Consider the following 12,300-nt stretch of genomic DNA (forward strand, 5'->3'; position numbering starts at 1 on the left):
CTCAAAAATAAATAAACATTTAAAAAAATTTTAAAAAGGTATTTTATGAGTAAATACATGTGTTGTCATAATGAAATGCATTTCAGAGAATATGCATTTTACCTTTGGGAATTTGTTAATTTCAGGCAGCATTCCCTAAGTGAAAATGATACCAGCTCCGAGATGCAAAACATATGGCAATTTATCATTCTACCTTCAACGTATAATAGAGATTGTGACCTGATATTTGGAGATGTAAATATTGCTCAGCATATTAATCCTGATGGAACATAGCATCCATTGTAGTTGACTTAAAACAAAACAAAACAACCAAAATATGCAAATTATGTTTTGGTAAGAAAAGGCCTCAACTGCCAGCAGAGAAGTCAAGCATGTGGACAGGCAGAGTCCTAACAAACACAGGGCAGTGGGACTCCTTTCAGGAGCCAAGGAGTACTTTGGAACAGTTAAGATACATTGCTTTTAATTGGAAGATGCTGGAAGCACTGGGATGTGATATGCCCCTCTGTCTCCCAATCAGAGCCTGTTGATGCTACAAAAGGGAAAGATGTGTTAGTTGCTCACTGGAGTTTATGTTGTATATAAAATTGTATACAGTTTGTATTCTAACCACTAACTAGGTAGCATGCCCCTTCAGGACAAGCAGAGTGTATCTTTTTTTTTAAATTTCTCTTTCCGTTTCTTAATCAAGTATCGTGTAGATTTGTTTAACTTTGTAAATATGGACATCACTTTTTTTTTCTTTGAAAAAGCCCTTGTATCAGCTGTGTGGTGTTTTCAGGGAGACAGCTATCTGTACTCCCTGTAGAAGCTCAGCAATGATTGTGCACATTAAGACATGTGCTTTTTTTTTCCTTAGCAGGATGTTTTATCTCTGTATATAAAGTAGAAACCAAAAGTTAGGGAAACAGAAACTTTTTACGACATCATGCCACACATTAATGTTTTTAAAGCACTGTGTTTAAAAAAAGTTCCTAAAACCAAGATGCTATGATTTTTTTTTTTAAGTTGCAATATGTTTTTGGGTTTCTTTTCCTTTTTACGTCTTGCAGTTAGGAGAAATGGAATTTAGTTGTATTAATCTTGCAGGATGTTTGCAGGACTGACTATCAAACTGGATGACTTCCGTTTATACCCCATGGTGTCAGTTCAAGCATCGAACACCTTACATCTGAGACAGACTTCCTACATCAGGGACTGGTATCTGTGTGTCATTATACAAAACAGTTCCAGGGAGTTGAACGACATAGTAAAACATGAAATAGCACTTAGGGGAAAAAATGTCATAAATGATCTTTTGTACTTTAGGACATTACATTGTACAACTTCTGTATTTATAAAAGCTTAGGAACTTTCTGTTTAGCAGGAAGGCAACACATTCCTGCACTTCTAATGCATATGTTTGTTATAATGGCCATGTAAACATGCCCTATTCTGTGCCTTTTAGTTAGTGTGTCTCAATAAATGAAATGTAGAGAAAAAAATAGTTGTAGTATTTTACTAAGCCTGTTAGAACAGATACTACTCTTGATCTAAGCCAAAAGGCTGAAAAGCAATAGCTGTGGCATTTAAAATTGTGGGTTAATGCAAAATCAAATCATCTCAAGGAAAAACTGTGCTTTTTTTTTTACCTTTTTATTTGCATTTTTAGATATCTATTTTTCCCATAAAAAGGATCATAACAAGAATATAGAAAGCAATGATTGCACTTATGACAAGGGCCAAAGTTTGAATAAATATACATGAAAATAAATGAGCATTATAAAAGAAGATATAAGTTTATCTTTTTAAAAAAAGTTTATTTTGAGAGAGAGAGAGTGTGTGTGTGAGTGAGCATGAGCAAGGGAGGAGCAGAGAACGAAGGAGAGTGAGAGAATCCCAAGCAGGCTCACTCTGTCAACGTGGAGCCCAATGTGGGGCTCTAACTCACAAACTGTAAGATTATGACCTGAGCTAAAACCAAAAATGGGACGCTTAACTGACAGAGCCACCCAGGTGCCCGGAAGATCGTATAAATTGTCTTAACAGCATATCACCAATTGTACAGTTTCTTCAAAGGAAATTGAGTGTGTATGGCCATGGATATGCTCCACTTAGGTCTTCTAGGGAAACTGGAAGTTCCAGGGAATGACTGGGGAACATAGTTGACTGAAAACCTCCAGCTGCAGCTCTTGTGAATGCTGTGGGACTCCCCGCCCCCCCCCGCCCAAGCCCTGGCTGTTCCCAGCCGGTCAGTGTGCACGATGGAGGTACTAATGAAGTCCCATCCTTATGAGAAAGCACATTCCTTTAGCAGGGGACTTGCTTTAGGAGTCTCCATCACCCTGGTGGAGATTTTTCTTAGCCTGCCTTGTAGTCTGAGACTCCTCCACAACTCTCCTTCCTTCCCTTTCTCCTTTTCCAGACATGCACGACATCGTGAAGCCTCTCCCTCCTAACTCACCTGTCTTTCCCTTATCTTTCACAGACATTTCCCCAATATGGCTCTTGAACATCTAATCTTGTCTTTGTGTCTGCTTCTCAGGATTCAAATGGACAGAGTGCTTGCTTTTCATGTCACCCAGGAAGGTCTTTCTGAGCCATAAAGATTCTATTTTCAATTTGTGCAAATGTTTTTTATTTTATTTTTTTAAAAAAATGTTTATTCATTTTGAGAGAGAGAGAAAGAGACTGTGCATGCACACATGCACGTGTGCAAGTGGGGGAGGGGAAGAAAGAGAGAGGGAGAGAGAGAATTCCAAGCAGGCTCCAAGCTGTCAGTGCAGAGTCTGATGTGGGGCTCAGTCCCATGAACCATGAAATCATGACCTGAGCTGAGATCAAGAGTCAGACACTTAACCAACTACTTAGGCACCACAATCTTTTTTTTAACGTATTTATTTATTTATTTATTTTGAGAGAGAGAGACAGCATGAGTGGAGGAGAGGGCAGAGAGAGAGAGAGAGAGAGAATCCTAAGCAGGCTGCACACTGTCAGCACAGAGCCTTATGTGGGGCTTGAACTCACAAACTGTGAGATCATGACCTGAGATGAAATCAAGAATCACTTAACCAAGTGAACCACCGAGGCGCCCCAGGCACCTGTCTTTTTTACTTTAAAACTCCAGTGATCAACATATGTATTCATGTTGACCATTATACAGTCAAAACAAAGTCATTCACTTTGTCCCCAGCTTAACTGAGGTATAACTGAAAATGAAATTATATAAATGTAAGGTATATAATGTGATTTAATGTACATGTATATTATAAAATGATTACCATGATATAGTTAATTAACACATCCATAACCTCATATATTTGGCTTTTTGTTTGTGTGTGGTCAGAACATTGAAGATCTCCTCTCTTAGTAAATTTCATGGCTACAGTACAGTATTGTTAACTGTAGTCATGATGTACATGAGATTCCCAGAACTTGTTCCTCTTATAACTGTGAAAGCTTGTACCCTTTGACCGACATCACCCCATTTTCCCAACTGTCCAGTCCCAGCCACCACCATTCTATTCTCTGTTCCTATGAGCTCAACGCTTCTAGATTCTACATATAAGTGAGAGCAGATGGTATTTATCTTTCTCTGTCTGACTTATTTCACGTGGCATAATGCCCTCAGGGTTAATCCATATTGCTGCAAATGGCGGAGCATCTTTCTTTTTTATGACTGAATAATATTCATTTTGAATATACACTAAATTTTCTTTAAAAAATTTTTTAATGTTTATTTTTGAGGGGGGCAAGGGGCAGAAAGAGAGACACACACACACAGAATCTAAAGCAGGCTCTAGGCTCCAAGCGGTCAGCACAGAGCCCAATTTGGGGCTCGAACTCACAAACTGTGAGATCATGACTTGAGCTGAAGTCGCCACCCCCTACACTAAATTTTCTTTAAAAAAATTTTTAATGTTTATTTTTGAGGGGGGCAAGGGGCAGAAAGAGAGACACACACACACAGAATCTAAAGCAGGCTCTAGGCTCCAAGCGGTCAGCACAGAGCCCAATTTGGGGCTCGAACTCACAAACTGTGAGATCATGACTTGAGCTGAAGTCGCCACCCCCTACACTAAATTTTCTTTAAATAAAGTCACCACATAGAATATAATACAATATGGAGATGGAATTATAAAATATCAAAACGATAATATCAGAAACAAATTGTAAGCATCTACAAGTATAGAGTGTAGAGCTTACAATATATTGTTGAGTTTTATTGATAGATTCAAATAATTCTGCCATAATTTATGCATTTTCTATGGCCATTTCCCAAATTTTCAAAATGGTCTGTGCTTACATGCTAATTTGTTAGGGCCTGCCAGAACAAAATACTAGACTTGGCAGCTTAAACACAGAGATATGTTTCTTCACAATTCTGGAGGCAGAAGTCCAAGATGGAGGTGTTGGTAAGATTGGTTTAATCTGGGGCCTCACCCTGTGGTTTGCAGACAGCCGTCTTCTCCCTGTGTCTTCGCATGGTCCTTCCTCTGTGTGTGTGCATTCAAATTTCCTTTTCCAATTAGAGTCTATTCTGATGACCCCATTTATCCTTAATTACTTCTTGAAATTCCCTAGTTCAAAATACAGTCACATTCTGAGGTACCAGAGTTTAGGACTTCAACACACGAATTTAGGAGACACAATTCAACCGATAACACGCACGTGTACCGATAAAACACACTCATCCTGTGTGTTTCTCATTTACTCTCACACTATTGATAGGTTATACTTTTGTTACCAGATGTGTGGATTTTCCACATATCAGGCAATTCTCTGATACCAGCCAGATTTCCTATGATTTAATTCAGTTCTGATACCATCTACCTGGAATAATTGGTCAATTTTGGCTCTTAACGCAGGAGCAGCTACCCTGCCCCATTCCCAGCCCCAGAGCAGCCAGATAGACATATGTTCCCAGAGCTGCTTACACACAGCTTGCAGGGACCTAGAATGGAAAAAGATATTCCATGCAAATAGTTACAAAAAGAGAGCAGGGGTGGCTATACAAATATCGGACAAAATAGACTTTAAATCAAAAAAGTTTACAGGAGTCAAGGAAGAGTCCCATATATGAATTGAAATTCAACACAGCCAGAAGATACAACAATTATAAATGTTGACATGCCCAATGACAGGCTAGCAAAACACAGGAAGCAAAAATTGATAGAGTTGAAGGGAGAAATCGACAGTTCTATGGTAATAGCTGGAGACTTCAACACCCCTCTCATAATAATGGATGAAACAACCAGACAAAAGATAAGTGAGTTAATAGATGATTTAAACCACACAATAAACCAAGTAGATCTAGCAGACATATACAGAACGCTTCACCCAGCAACTACAATGTGTACATTCTGCTCAACTGCACACGGAACATTTTCCAGGAAAGACCATGTGTTAGGTCACACTTAAGAATCAACAGATTTTAAAAGGTAGGTATCATACAAAGTATCCTCTCCGACCACAGTGGGATGCATTTAGAGAAATCCGTAACAGAAGGAAAACTAGAAAATTCACAAAATTGTGGAAATGAAACAACACGCTTTTAAACAACCAATGAGTCAGAGAAGATCTCACAAGGGAAATTAGAAAATACTTAGAGATGAGTGAAAATTAAAACATGGGGCTGCCTGGGTGGCTCTGTCAGTTAAGCATCTGACTTTTGATTTCAGCCCATGTCGTGGGATTGAGCCCCATGTCAGTCTCTGTGCTGGCTGTGGGGATCCTGCTTGAGATTCTCTACCGGCCCCCTCTGCCCCTCTACACCTCTCTAAACAAACATTTTTTAAAAAAGAAAATGAGGGCACCTGGGTAGCTCAGTCTGACTTTGGCTCAGGTCATGATCTCATGGTTCGTGGGTTTGAACCCTGCATCAGGCTCTGTGCATATGAGCCTGGAGCCTGCTTCAGATTCTGTGTCCCTCTCTCTCTCTGCCTCTCCCCTGCTCACATTCTGTCTCTCTCTGTCTCTCAAAAAATAAATAAGTGATAAAAAAAGAAAATGAAAACATGACATAACATTACTATGGATCACATTGAAAATAGTCTGAAGGGGGAAACTTATAGCTATAAATCCTTACATTAAAAAACAAGAAAGATCTGGGGTGCCTGGGTGGCTCAGTCCGTTAAGTGTCCAACTTCGGCTTAGGTCATGACTGGTGCGCTTGTAACAAGAATGCCGTGTAAGGAGACACATGGGCACGCAGGGAGCACGCCATGTGAACATGACGGCAGAGGTGCTGTGAGGTGTCTGTAAGCCAAGGAAGCCGGACAGCAGGCAAACCACAAGAAGCGAGGAGAGAGGAAAGGAGTAGATTCTCCTTCCCAGCCCTCAGAAATCCACTCCTGCCCTGCTGAGTGTGGACTTTGGCCTCCAGGACTGTGAGACAATGACTTTCTGTTGTTTAGGCCACCCAGCCTGTGGTAGTTTGTTAAGGCAGCTGAAGCAAATTAATGCATTTCCTAACATAGCAGATTGCTTTGCCGCTAAATCACTGTCTGACCCACCTAATCTTCCTCTGCCCTAAACTGGAGCTTTTCCCCGGGACTCCCCACCAAGATGCTTTCTCTACTGAATTTTACTTTTTTATAGCTCTGTCTTAGTCTCTTTGGGCTGCTCTAACAAAAATACCATAAGCCAGGTGGTCTATTCACAGCAAACACTTATTTCTCACAGTTCTGGAGGCTCGAAAGTCCAAGACCACAGTGCTGGTATATTTGGTGTCTGATGAGGGCTTCTTCTCACAGTAGCCTCAATGGCAGTTGGCTTTCTGGGGTCTCTTTTGCAAGGGTGCCAAGACCAATCTTGAGGGCTTTGCTCTCATGACTTAATTAGCATCCAAAGGCGCCACCTCTTACAACCATCACCTGGAGAGTAGGATTTTAAAATGTGAATTTTGGGGGGACACAAGCATTCAGACCATAACAGTCCCTTTCATGTCTCTCTTTTCTACAAATCTGTATCCCACCTGTTAGAGTTCCAGTTTTTCCTTAAATCCTTCTCCATTGTACAAAGTTGTTTTTATTCCTATGAAATTTTCTAATCAACGTCAATTATTTGTTAGAATATGAGCTTCATATGAATAGAGATTATTTATCTGTCCCCTCCTCCCTTTATTTTCAATCCCTAGAACAGTGCCTAAATCAAAGTTGGCACTAATAAATATTTATGGAATGAATAAATTTTGGTTCTTAATTAAAAATTTTTAACATTTGTTTATTTTTTTGAGAGAGAGAGTGTGTGTACGCATGCAAAAGTTGGGGAGGGGCAGAAAGAAGGAGAGGGAGACAGGATCTGAAGCAGGTTTGGTGCTGTGAGCACAGAGCCCAGTGTGGGGGTCAAAGCCACCAGCTGTGAGATCATGACCTGAGCCAAAATCAGAGATGGCTGCTTAACCAACTGAGCCACCCAGATGTCCCTGGTTCTTAATTTTTTAACTTCTGGATATCGTAGGTGAATCTTAGATTTTTTCCCCCCTCAATATGATTCTAAGATCTTAGAAGACAGGAATCCTGCCTTATGCTTTCCTCGTATTCATGAATTCACAACTCATGAATGTGTACTTTAAATCAGCTTAACCAGTGTCCGCCTTAATGGAATTTATAATCTAATTGGAGACAAAAACGTTAGAGACATAATCTCTTATGTGATGACGTAATTACATAATGCTGACAATCACTTGTAGGAAAGATATAGAAAGCTAGAAGCAAGGATCATTCAGGTACCTACGCCCTCTAGTGTTGGGATGAGGAAAAGCCTTTTCAAGGACCTAAATACCACCAGAGAGGACGGGGTGAAAAGGAATGCCCGGGGAGGAAGACCAGACTGAAACCTGAGGAAAGCGTTACCTCAGCTGAGAGAGAAAACTAGAAGATATTTTGGAATCTTATTTTGAGTCAACTGTAAACAGACTCTCTAATTACACAAACGTAAAGCAAGTGCTGACATTTTGTTTTTAGGAAAAACCTGAAAGGAAAACAGGAATGGAGGTGTTTTAGACATAAGTCTTGATCAGTGCCAGGTTTGGATTGTAAATAGTTGTATGTACTTTGTTGACCTTAAAAATAAAACCGTTATTTTACCAGCAAAAATGGGTTTATTTGGGAATAGCAGAGGATTGAAATTTGGGGCAAATAAGCTACAGCAAAAACCATAGGTAGGCAAGTCCAACAAACAAAGGAGAGGAATGTTGTTTTATGGAGAAGAAGGATGTTGGGAGGGGTTGTTCTGAATCAAAGTCCATTGGAGAAGAGCAAGAGTTCAGGATGATGATGTTTTGTCATCTGGATGAGTGGCTGGGGTAGTTGATTTCTTACGTAGCAGATGCAATGTACATCTTTTCCTGTTGGGACCTATAACTGATGATTCTATCCTGTTGACAGTTCCTCTGTTGGGGGTCTATAACTAAGTAACTGGCAATTCTTGACTTAATTGATGTTGAGTGTCACAGCATGAGAGCTCCCCCTTCTGGCCTCCTGACTTCATTTTAGTGAGGTTTCCTTTATTAATTTTCACAGCTTGAATTATTGCTACCCTGGGACTCAGTTGCTTCTGTGGTAGGAAATGTTTCTTGGTTTATTTATGCCTGCAGTTCCTGCTACAGCAAAGGAGGCTTACCCTTGGGGAGGGAGATGTGGGCTTATTCAAGAATTGCTTGCAGAGCTCCAGAGCTTTTGCATTAGTGCAAATGACCCAGCGTCTTTACTTCTACTAGAAGAAAGTAATGAGGAATAGGGCTGGGCTTGGAACAACCCAGTCTATGCTGGATGGTTGATATCTTATACATGGTTGGAAGACCAAATAAGCTAAAATACGCTGATGCTTGCTTTCAAAATGACTGCTCAAATAGCATAGTGGAAAATGGATCAGAAGGGGCAAAAGTGGATTTATTCTAGATTATTTTGTATTTATGGGCCCTCTTAGTCAATTTCTTCACATGCACTGGACAATTTTATTTTTCTTTAAGCCTTGGAGAGTTATCATAATATCTGGCTTATAAATAGTATGCCCTCCATATTTCCTTATTGAATGAATGGACTTTTCACTAGGAGTTATTTTAAAAAGTCATTATATGGAGAATGGAGTAAGATATCCCTGGATCACCAGAATTTGGAAATAAGAACATCCATTGAGAATGAAAATAAGGTATACATTTATTTCTTATTATTAGTTGTTCATCATTATTTATTTCTTAAGGATGACTTATTTAAGAGGATGAATGCAACTATACATAATGAGTCATTTGTAGCAAAAAATAAATCAGAAAAAACTGGCAAATGGGTTGCAGAAGAGATGTGGAAAACACCCATGAAAGTGACTACAGTACATTTCCCAGAAGAACCACCAGAATATGACTAACATAAAAGTAACCATGACTTCATTGACTATTGAAAAAACCCATTTAAAGAAGGAAGATGAGAGTCCGGGTGGAATCAGGGCATAGAACCCTCGCCACTATACAACTCTCTTGCTCTCATTTCTTTTGCTTGTGAATTTGGCCTTTCATCCCTTTGACAGAGTGAAGAAGGAGGTACTATATTTTGAAGACATTCTGGCTACTAGAAAAATATATACAGCACCATATATATGGTATTAAGCACCATGATGCATAACTCAGTCTCCTCTGAATTTGATTATGATGAACTGGCCACAAAAGCTTGACTAAACCAAGTTTTAGATCTTAAAACCAAGGGCTATTTTAGCTATCTCAAATGGAGATGATTACACTAAGGTAGTAGTGAGTCCCCATTTTTGATATTCTGTTTCACCTACTCTAATCCCATAGGACTGTTATAGGAAAAACCTGCCTCATCAGGGTAGCTCATTCCTAGGCAATCTTGTAAAATCTCTGCTGTGGAGTCATTTGCATTTGGCTTTAGGAGTGCTGGGGAGATTGGGTCATGGTATTTTCCAGGTAGGAGTCACCAAGAAAATGCCCCCAACATACTTTTGTAAAGGCAGGTCAATAAGAGAGTTTGAAGCTGAGACTTTAGTCAACAGTGAAGAAGCTGAGGTTTTCCTTACTTCATTTGACAGATACGTGTTGATGAACCATCTGGTTTTTAGGGTCTTTAGAAACAGAGCCATAGGCTGGGATTTTCCTGGTTCCAAAGAAAGAACATTTCCTACAGATTTAAGTTCATCAGATTCAGAACCATATCACCATCTTCCTGGGATGCTCAAACCAGAGAATTCTCAGATCTCTAATGTGTTTGTATGCTCCAATTTAAGAAATATTGAATTGAAAGAGTAGAGGGCCACTACTTACTCACAGAAGACTTATGGATCTCAAGACTAGGTCTGTGTTCCCTGTGGTTCCAGAAACTCCATTTGGAGAAGCATTGGACAGATGATTGTCTTCCCCCCACTTACTCATGGATAAGGTTGGGTTAACCAGTTTTATTTGCATTTATGTTGAGGTCCTGCCCAAAACATCATTAGTCATTTTCTTGTGAAAGCAATACCTGATGGATTTAAAGTAAGTAAAACAAAAAAGTTTTCATTTGTTAAAATAACAAAAAGAATGGTGGAAATAATTGAAGCATAGAAGTCACACTGGAATGTGCTTGGCATCGTTAGCTTATTTTAAGCTTTGCTCAACTAAATGCTGGTTTGATGATGAGAGTATTTTTCCTCCAACTGCAGGGAGGAGACACCAGGAGGAGACAAATAAAGAGTAATGGGTGAAGCATTATAAATAACAGGAGTGTGTTATAACAGTCATCATGGTAGTTGAAGAGATTTTATTTTTAACAGAGGCCAGAGTGCATTTGAAGCTACTAATTAGTCAGCAAATTATTTTCTTTTTAATTGTTGTTGTCAGCTGGTTGCTTTCTGCTCAAAATGCAGACGTGAACTTTAGCACTATATATTATAGGGCAGCAACAGCAAGCCATTAATTAAAGGCAACTCTTCGTGATTTGAAAACGTTTTTAACTTATGAACTTGCAGAATGAAAGACTCTAGGACTAATCCTGGGATAAATGTGACTGTTCTTCTTAACTGCTAATCTACTTATTTTTATTCTGCCCTAGAAAAGGGAAGGTATGCATCTAAATAATATTTAAAATACCAGTTTCTATTTATTACCACTTGTCCAAGTATTTAATTTAGAATTGCATTTGGTCTTTGAAAATGTTTACCTGTAAGTTTTTAATTTTCCCCGATATGTGAATATTTTAAGGACAAAAGACAGAAAATCAAACGCTATGACAAGTTTTCCAATCATGAATGAATTTCAGTGCCTGATTGATTATGTCATCAGAGAATGATAAGTCACAAAATCATTCCTGTACTCACCAAACCATCAAGACCTATGTACATGCAACGATGTATGTGCACATATATGTGCAGATGTGGTACAATACTTCATCAGAGAGAGAAGGCTTTTACTTACTCTCATGTAAGTTCAGATGGCTAGATGTAGTATTAGTCTCTCAGCAAATTGTTAGTATTATCCAGAAATTTTGAAATATAAAGTCAATTTTTTAAATCTGTTAAAGGAACATAAATAAAATCTTTTTAAGGGTTTACTGGTTATTGTAATAATGTATTGATTTTTCCAAAATTGGGGAAATATTTTGGCAATATTGGTTAACAATTTTTTTGAGAGAGAGACAGAGAGACTGTGAGAAGTAGGGGACAGAGAGAAAAAGAGACAGAGAATCCCAAACAGGCTCCTGGAGGTCAGTGTGCAGAGCCCAATGCAATGCTCAAACTCATGACCTGAGCTGAAATCAAGAGTCAGATGCTTGACTGAATGAGCCACCCAGGTGCCCCTGAAATATTGGTAAGTTATGTAAAAGTGAATATTATTGGGTATAAGGTGATTACAACTGACTGAGGAAGAAGAACTTCCCTAAGTCAGAAGTTCCTTAATGGAAACTTTTGCCAACATTTTTATTATCCCCCAATTTTATTCTTCTTTGTCATCATCTTTCCCTAGATTTCTGTGGTAAGGAAGAGAGATGATGACAAAGAAGAATAAAATTGGGGGATAATAAAAATGTTGGCCAAATTCTATGATGGGGTCTTCTGTCTTAGTATTATCCTGGGGACACAGGGCGCTTGGCCATCAAATTCCTTCTCTAATCTTTTTTTTTAATTAAAAAACCCTTCTTTTTAATGTTTATTTATTTTTGAGAGAGAGAGGCACACACACACTGAGCACAAGTTGGGAAGGGGCAGAGAGAGAGAGAGAGAATCCCAAATCCGCAGAATCCAAAGCAGGCTCCAGGCTCTGAGCTGTCAGCACTGAGCCTGATGCGGAGCTTGAGCCCGTGAACACGAAGATCATGACCTGAGCTGAAGTTG

The 12,300-nt window shown here is 39.2% G+C and overlaps 1 pseudogene; it reads right to left on the bottom strand.

Annotated features, from left to right (window-relative positions):
• Window positions 1-1,466: 1,466 nt before the first annotated feature.
• On the bottom strand, window positions 1,467-1,557 carry LOC144240470 (U2 spliceosomal RNA; annotated as a pseudogene).
• Window positions 1,558-12,300: the final 10,743 nt, after the last annotated feature.

This window comes from Crocuta crocuta, unplaced genomic scaffold (genome assembly GCF_008692635.1).
Source record: "Crocuta crocuta isolate KB4526 unplaced genomic scaffold, BGI_CrCroc_1.0 scaffold237, whole genome shotgun sequence".
NCBI lineage: Eukaryota > Metazoa > Chordata > Mammalia > Carnivora > Hyaenidae > Crocuta > Crocuta crocuta.